The sequence below is a fragment of the Bos grunniens genome, chromosome 1 (genome assembly GCF_055505025.1).
Source record: "Bos grunniens cultivar Pamir isolate PY7600 chromosome 1, Bosgru_T2T1.0, whole genome shotgun sequence".
Taxonomy (NCBI): domain Eukaryota; kingdom Metazoa; phylum Chordata; class Mammalia; order Artiodactyla; family Bovidae; genus Bos; species Bos grunniens.
In genome coordinates, this window is record NC_141165.1 from 80,421,018 (window position 1) to 80,430,803 (window position 9,786).

A 9,786-nucleotide genomic window follows, 5' to 3' on the forward strand; every position below is an offset into this window, starting at 1 on the left:
GAAGTGGCCAAAGTGTTGGAGTTTCAGCTTTAGCATCAGTCCTTCCAATGAACACCCAGGACTGATTTCCTTTAGGATTGACTGGTTTGATCTCCTTGCAGTCCAAGGGACTCTCAAGAGTCTTCTCCAACACCACAGTTCAAAAGCATCAGTTCTTCAATGCTCAGCTTTCTTCACAGTCCAACTCTCACATTCATACATGACCACTGGAAAAACCATAGCCTTGACCAGACGAACCTTTGTTGGCAAAGTAGTATCTCTGCTTTTCAATATGCTATCTAGTTTGGTCATAACTTTCCTTCCAAGGAGTAAGCGTCGTTTAATTTCATGGCTGCAATTACCATCTGCAGTGATTTTGGAGCCCAAAAAATAGTTTGACACTGTTTCCATTGTTTCCCCATCTATTTCCCATGAAGTGATGGGACCAGATGACATGATCTTCGTTTTCTGAATGTTGAGCTTTAAGCCAACTTTTCCACTCTCCTCTTTCACTTTCATCAAGAGGCGCTTTAGTTCTTCACTTTCTGCCATAAGGGTGGTGTCATCTGCATATCTGAGGTTATTGATATTTCTCCTGGCAATCTTGATTCCAGCTTGTGCTTCTTCTAGCCCAGCGTTTCTCATGATGTACTCTGCATATAAGTTAAATAAGCAGGGTGACAATATACAGCCTTGATGTACTCCTTTTCCTATTTGGAACCAGTCTGTTGTTCCATGTCCAGTTCTAACTGTTGTTTCCTGACCAGCATACAAGTTTCTCAAGAGAAAGGTCAGGTGATCTGGTATTCCCATCTCTTTCAGAATTTTCCACAGTTTACTGTGATCCACACAGTCAAAGGCTTTGGCATAGTCAATAAAGCAGAAATAGATGTTTTTCTGGAACTCTCTTGCTTTTTCCATGATCCAGCGGATGTTGGCAATTTGGTCTCTGGTTCCTTTGCCTTTTCTAAAACCAGCTTGAACATCTGGAAGTTCACAGTTCACATATTGCTGAAGCCTGGCTTAGAAAATTTTGAGCATTACTTTACTAGCATGTGAGATGAGTGCAATTGTGGGGTAGTTTGAAACATTCTTTGGCATTGCCTTTCTTTGGGATTGGAATGAAAACTGACCTTTTCCAGTCCAGTGGCCACTGCTGAGCTTTCCAAATTTCCTGGCATATTGAGTGAAGCACTTTCACAGCATCATCTTCCAGGGTTTGAAATAGCTCAACTGGAATTCCATCACCTCCACTAGCTTTGTTCATAGTGATGCTTTCTAAGGCTCACTTGACTTCACATTAGGAGATATATATTAGGGTTCTCCAGAGAAACACACACACACACAGACACACACACACACACATATACTGGATTTTGAAGGTGAGCAAGTCAAATTCCAAGATCTGCTTGATGAATAGGGAAGCTGGAGACCCTGGAGAATCCTAGGTCCAATGTCCAAAGCTCTGAAATCCAGGAAATCCACTGGTATATTTTTCATTTTAATGTTGGAAGTCTCTAGACCCAAGTTTAGCTTCAGTTCAAGTCTAACAGATGAGGAAAGCCAACATTCCAATTCTAAGGCAGTCTGGCAGGTAGAATTCTTTTTGGGGGGATGGCCAGCCTTTTTCGTTCTACTCCAGCCTTCAGTGGGTTGAACAAGGCCCACTCATGTTAGGCCCATGTCTAACATAAATCTGCTTGATTAATGCACTGGTTTAAATGTTTATCTCACCCCAAACACCCTCACATTTGGATATTTTGACCAAATATCTGGTCACTCTATGGCCCAATCATTTTGATACAGAAAGTTAACTATCAAAAGATGCATAGAGAAAATAGTAGAAAGATAATTTCATCCAGCATTATTGATAAGAGGTTTTATGAAAACGATATCTTGAAGGATTATGTAAATTTGGGATAAGTAGATTTTGGATTTTAGTAGGGGTCATTCCTGATGACAAAGCAGCATGACCAAAGGTATAATTCAGGAAAGGAGAGGATATTTGTGGTTCTGGCAATAGTCACCTACATGGAACATCACTTAGGTTACAGGGAGGGAGTGGCAGAGTGACCCAGCCTTACCTCCTCTCCCCTGAACAATCAAGACCTTTGAGTCTCTGTTTTCTTCTCACTCTCTCTTGCTTCTCCTGATCAAATTTGACCATGAAAATACTGTTGGAAAAATTATGAAGATTAAAAAAAGTAAGACTGTAGATTTGTTTTTAAATTAGTAGAATTTTAGCTCTCCTGCCAAGGAATCAGAGAGACAACCAAGGCCTGGAGGTACCTTCCCTCTGTGGACAGAAGGAAATAAGTCTGCAGATTAACTGATACAAGGTAGGGTCCCTGGGGCCAGGGCTAAGTAGAATACAATGGAGGTTATTCAGATTGGCAAGGGGGGTGGGCCTGAGCTGTGCCCTAGGGAGCACCAAAAGCTAGGGAATACAGTCAGTTTCTAAGTCTGAAAGGTCATTGGTGGGATTCAATGACAGATTAACTCCCAAAGACTTTGAATCCAAGAAGACAGGGCAGCGGTATAGGACAATGTGGGGCAAAGTGCTAGGGACGGAATGAAGAGGGAGGACCCAAAATAGTTTTCTAAAATGTAATTAATTGACTATAACTTGTTTTTATTAGTTTCTTCACACCTGGTAGCAGATCACTCTGGTTTAAAGCATAAAGATTAGGGCATATAGGAATTAATTTTGTAGATAGTAGTAAAAAGAGATGCTACCTGACCTGCCTACTACTTGACCACTCTTGCCCCCTTGTCTAGAACCTTCAGTGGCTGTCAACAAATTGTATGTTGATCCATACTCCTTAACCTAGGATTGAGGATCTTCTGTGATGCTGCCACTCCAGCTCTCTTTTCCTCTACTTTCCTAAACATACACAAAACTCTGGGCATAGCAGAGCACTCAGTGCTTCTTCATCTTATACTTTGTCCTTCTGCCTCTAGACCCTTGATAATGTTATTCTTATCACTGATATCATCTCTCACCAGTATATTGAATGAAACCCCAAATTTGCCCTCTACTGTCTTAGATAAGGGCTTTGTGCAATTTTCATTCCAAATGAGCTAAGAATACATCAATTAAGACAACTCTGTGGGAGAGGGAGAGGGTGGGAAGATTTGGGAGAATGGCAATGAAACATGTAAAATATCATGTAGGAAACGAGTTGCCAGTCCAGGTTCGATGCACGATGCTGGATGCTTGGGGCTGGTGCACTGGGACGGCCCAGAGGGATGGTATGGGGAGGGAGGAGGGAGGAGGGTTCGGGATGGGGAACACATGTATACCTGTGGTGGATTCATTTTGATATTTGGCAAAACTAATACAATTATGTAAAGTTTAAAAATAAAATAAAATTAGAAAAAAAATAAAAAAGAAAAGAAAAAAAAAAGACAGCTGGATTATAAAGCTGAGTACAAGAACAATGATAAGGATACAACTCAACAGTATATAAGGGCAACTCCTACAGTTTCCTGACAATTTCAGTGTTTTCCTACTCAATGTAGACTAAGTATACAGTGAACATTCACTGTAAATATATTCATCATTAATATAGCCTTTGTAATTTAAAAAAATAGGTGAAACTAACTCATAAGTGAATGCTTGAATATGTGGAAAGAAAATAAGAAGGAAGTACAAAATGACGAGAAAAAACTGTAATAGCTGAATGTACTTGAGTCAATTAAAAGATGTTCAAATTGTAAGATAACTGATTTTAATATACTTATTTAAAACCACTTTAATAATGAAAATAAGGATATATGTGGAAGGATACAAACCATTCAAGAGAAAAGTTTCATGTTAGGATGGCTTCCTGAGTTACCAGTTAACTCACAGGTAAATAGTAAATTGTTAACTACCATTTGACACTGGGTTTATTACGTTGTGGTTCACCCAAAGCACCATTGATATCTTAATCGTACTGTACCATAATGAAAATTTTGGTTTTCAAGGGGAAATAAGTTACAGAATGAATAATGATATATGCATGGCTGCTGAATTTGAGGTGTCATTATTGATGAATGATTCACTGAGTCATCTCTGAGGTTTGGCTTAAGAAGGTCTCGTATTCTATGTAAGATAAGAGATAAATTAGGAATACAAATTTTCTAGGACCCCATGCTCTCCAGATCAGATCAGATCAGATCAGTCGCTCAATCGTGTCCGACTCTTTGCGACCCCATGAATCGCAGCACGCCAGGCCTCCCTGTCCAACACCAACTCCCGGAGTTCACTGAGACTCACATCCATCAAGTCAGTGATGCCATCCAGCCATCTCTTCCTCTGTCGTCCCCTTCTCCTCCTGCCCCCAATCCCTCCCAGCATCAGAGTCTTTTCCAACGAGTCAACTCTTAGTGTGAGGTGGCCAAAGTACTGGAGTTTCAGCTTTAGCATCATTCCTTCCAAAGAAATCCCAGGGCTGATCTCCTTCAGAATGGACTGGTTGGATCTCCTTGCAGTCCAAGGGACTTTCCAAGCATTCTTCAAATCAGAGTTCAATTATCCCACCATGAACTGACACAGGAACCTTTGCCAATGGTAATCCTTTCTTTTTGAACATCTCCAGTATTAAGGAGCTCATCAGACCAGACCACTTTCTTTTCAGTCAGTTCTGATTGTTGGCAATTCTTCCTGAATTGAACATAGCTCTTCCTTTCTGTGCATTTACAATATTTTGTTCTCTGAACAATATTATGTTCTCTGAAGCCTCCTGGAAAGATTATCATTCATTTCCCATTTGACAACTCTTCTACTATTTAAAACCCACCATCATGTTTACTCTCCCCTTTATTAAGATTTTAAATATCCTCTTCTTCCCAACTTCCTTCAGTTATACTTAATATAAGATGGTTGTCAATCTCCTCACTTACTTCACTAACTGGAACCTTCTCCGCTAGGTGGGCTTAGGTCCATCTTAAATGATGAGACTCATGAGCAGACTCATGAGCAAACACAGGAATCCAGATGGGGTCTAGCTAAGATGAACACCGGAGTTTCAGTTTAACACAAAGAAAGCCTGTGTACTAGGTTTTTCAATTGGAACTGTTTTAGTCCCAGTTTCGACTAGACAGTAAATACCACATTCCAAAATGAGATGAGGGACCCCATGCAGGAGTTGCAAAAGAGTTGTCTTTGAACTAGTTTTGCAACTGTTAGTGGGCTAGCTATCTCCACCCTTCTCACCCTTCTCAATCTCGCCACACACATACAAAAAAAGACAGTTATCTCCAAGAAGAGAAATGGATATTAGGAGAGATTTTCAGAAAATTCTTGATATGTATTGAGTCCCACTTCCCTGCCTCCAAGGAGGAGAATTCTCACACCTTAGTTCAAGCCCAGAGAAAGGAATTTCAACTTGTCTACACTAAGAACCTGGTATTTGTTCCCTGAACCTGGAGAGACATAGTGGACTGCTGTCCATCTTTGGGTCCAAGAAATTTAAAGGGTGGAGACTGTGGTAGGCACATTGCTATGAGGCCTGCACGAAGGAGGATTGGCTGCAAAAGGTTTGACCGTTGTGGAGAGTACAGATGTTTATATAACTGGAATGATGCTGTGTCTTTGTTCCTTCAAATGACTGCTAGAATTTATATTACCCCATAATGACAGCAATATCATGGGGCTTACCCTAGATTTCATCCAACAGGCAGGCGAAGAATTGGCCCAAAATGAATGTATTTGAAAGGACTGTAGGAGACAAAAATGAGATTGCTTCATGATTACACCTTTTGTTTCTTCTGTGTTCAGTTGACTAAGTTGCTTTACCCATCTATATATCTATGTGTGTATCACGTCTATGTGTATGTACATAGATACATATGTACACACGCATAGGCATACACAGATACATACCTGTACACACATGTATATACATATATATGGCACATCTGAAGAAGAGCAAGATTGTAATGTAAAAAAATAGTAGCTATAGTTTATTTATTTATTTATTTTTTGGGTGTGCTCATTTGTATTTTTTTTTTCTAATTTTATTTTTAAACTTTACATAATTGTATTAGTTTTGCCAAATATCAAAATGAATCCGCCACAGGTATACATGTGTTCCATGTTTCAGGCCCTGTCTGAAGACCTTTACAAATACTATTTGTTTTTCATAGTCATCTTAGACAGAATTTGTCATTTTCATTTTATTGAGCCATTTATTAATTAAGTAACAAATAGTGTGCCCATGAGCTCACGTATGTTAAGTGGCTTAGCCTGAACTTGGGTCTGAGGACCAAGCTTTTTTACCACGGATTTATTTTGCCGTTAGATGTAGGCAGTATGGTGTTTGACAGCAGCAACTGATTTTATTATGTACATTTTTCCAGTGAGCATTGGGCAATTAAAAAGTAGTGAAAAGATTATTCATAAGATGTGGTATAAATCAGCTTATTTTTCCTAAGAACATATAATGAACACAGAAGGAACAGTGTGTGACACTAACAGAAACAAGAGCACAAAAACAACTTGCTGTTTTTCCAGCTGAAAATGCAGAGCTGCTTCCACCTACAGGCCAGAGGAACAATTGCAGTATTTCCATCTGAGCTGAGATGCGGAGTCAGGTTGCTAGGCTGAGGGCACCGATCACTTCATCACCAGGTGGCTCTAAATCTTCAACCAGGAGTCATTCACATGCTGGGCCAGTGGGAACATGGTGCTTGTGAATCAACCCCAATGTCTTAGGGATCCTGAGGAATGAACAGCTATGTAGCTGCAAGTGTAATGGAGCCAGCCTTGTTGGCCCAGTATTTACCCTGGGGAATGCTGGTTGATTCTGAAGGACCAAGTCCATTATTCCTATCTCTTCTGTCAAATGTGAGAGCTGTGAGAAGTAAACAAAATCATCATCTAGTTGCTGAGAGCTTGCTATAGGGCAGGCAGACTTTTAAGCACTTGAGGGTAGATTGGTCAACAAAACAAAACTGTCTGTCTTCATGGAGCTTAGATGAGATCATAGGTTTGAAAATATTTTGTAAACACTACTGGTCCCTTGCAGAGTGTCCGTGTTTATAGCATACTGGGAAACCCTGCATGTTTATAACCAATGTGCCTCTGTATTACACTTGGATGCGGTACTGTCACTCAGTTGGCTGAACGGAACTCTTCACTTCCTCTTGCATGCCAGGTTTCGGGCCACTCACTGCACCTTCTCAAGGATAGGAACGAGAGCTTCCGTACTCTATTTTCTCTGTCTCCAGGATCTAGCATAGTACTGCTCAGAGTAGGCTGTATGTGTGCTGAATGGAATGGACCTAAACTAGGATTGAGTTGATAAAGCTAAGTATTAGAATCTAGAGCATGGGGAGAATGAAGAATAGATTTAATTACACAGACTCATGAATGGTTTTTTGCTTTTGTTTTTGTCTTATTGAAGTATAATTAATTTACAATGTTGTGTTAGTTTCAAGGTAAAGAAACTCCCGGCATTGCAGGAGACCTGGGTTTGATCCCTGGGTTGGGAAGTGAGTAGTAACCCACTCCAGTATTCTTGCCCTTGTCCCTGTCCTTGAGAAGCTGCAGTGAGTGGCCCGGTGAGTGGCCCAAACCTGGAACACAAGAGGAAGTTAAGTGTTCCATTCAGCCAACTCTGAGTACAACCTGGAGAATTCCATAGACAGAGAAGCCTGGCAAGCTACAGTCCACAGGGTTGCAAAGAGTCGGACATGACTGAGTGACTAACACTTTCACACTTCACACACACACACACACACACACAGGGCTTCCCAGGTAGTACTAGTAGTAGAGAACTTGCCTGCCAATGCAGGAAACATAAGAGATGCAGGTTTGATCCCTAGGTCGGGAAGATCTCCTGAAGAAGGTCATGGCAATCCACTCCAGTATTTTTGCCTGGAGAATCCCATGGACTGAGGAGCCCAGTGGGCTACAGTCCATGGGGTCGCAAAGAGTTGGACATGACTGAAGCAACTTAGCATGTATTTTGTATATCCTTTTTTCAGATTCTTTTCCATCATACCTGTTATAAGGTACTGTATATAGTTCCCTGTGCTATATAGTAGGTCCTTGCTATTTACTTATTTTATATATAGGAGTGTGTATATGTTAATCCCAAGCTCCTATTTAACCCCTTCCCCTCTGCTATGCTCTTTGGTAACCATCAGTGTGTTTTCTGTACGCATGAATGGTTTATTCTGCACCTGCACCTCCATCCTCATGGCTCCCAGCACATCTGTCTGCTCCTTTGAGGTACACTCAGACCATACCTGTGATATCCTTCTTACTCATTGGTTAGTCCGCATGGCTCTCCTTTCTTGGATCTCCTGTCATATGATGGACTCACCCATAGAAATAAACCTTTAGACATGCTTGTCCTATGTTATGCTCCAAAAGTACTATACTTTGATTCAGAAATAATTCTATGGTGCTATTAGTAGTCGCCCAATCTGTAACCACATACAACATCCAGTACAACTTGGGGAAGGAAATAAATTAAGGTACAGCCTACATTTTTCTTGTGAAATAATCTCTGATTTCCAGATATATATATATATATGTGTGTGTGTGTGTGTGGGGGGGGGTGTGTACATGTATATGTTTGCATACATAGTGCATGCATGGTGCTCAGTTTTTTTTTTTTTTCACTTCATCTTCTCTATTCAGTTCTGATATTTGAATTTGGGATCTAATATAATGGGACGTGAGTCTGAGTGAACTCTTGGAGTTGGTGATGGACAGGGAGACCTGGCGTGCTGCGATTCATGGGGTCACGAAGAGTCAGACACGACTGAGCGACTGAACTGAACTGAACTGACTGAAGGAAGAGTTTGTACCAAAGATGTGATTCTGGGATCCCCGTTTCCACAGCTTTGTCTGTGAGCTATAATCTAATGTGAAAGTGTTAGTCACTGAGTCCTGCAACCCCGAGGACTGTGGCCTTCCAAGCTCCTCTGTCCATGGAACTATAGTATATGACTCTGTAAAGTACCATGTTGGTTTTAATGCTGACTTTTCTTCTCTTCTTAATCCTTCTAAGCATGGTTGCTTGGCTCAGAATCAGAATTTTGTAAAAAACATTTACAAAATGTGAACTCTTGGCTTTCATTCCAAATTTCCCAAGTCCAAATCTCTGAGGCTGGAGCTCCCAGGTCTGCATTTATAACAAGTGGCTTTGGAGATTCCAGTGTGTACTCAAGTTTAAGAACCATCGCCCTGGGTGCATTGTTAGCAGGAAAAGTACATTGTGAAAGGTCCCTGGGTGGCAAGCTAGCAGCCAAGTCCAGAGCTTTTCCTGTAATGGGCATGTGCTTCTGGAATTGGTTTCCTTGCCCAGATCAACAGAGCATGAGCATTTTAGATTTTAGGCCACAGGGACAGACTCACTTATGACTCAGGAAGCAGCATGTGTGTGTTGTAGCTGCCTTACACTATAGGAAATTCCATTCTTTGAGTGAGCACTTTAAAAATAAGTATTCTTTTCTCCAATTATTAATTAAAATAAGACAAATAAAGTAAATAAAATTAAAAGAATTTGTAATGCACCAACTTATGACAACTACTGACATATATGTATGTATATATATATATATACACATAGCCTTGTTTATGGCAATAAATAGACTTATATTCCACATATGAGTTTACAAAAGCTCTCACATTTATATTTACATTCTCTACTTTTGAACACAAATCAATTAAAGTTAGAAAACAAGAAACTTTAGTCACAAACGTATATTATTTTAATGTATACTTTAAAGATATTTTAGGAACACATGTATACCTGTGGCAGATTCATTTTGATGTTTGGCAAAACCAATACAATATTGCAAAGTTTA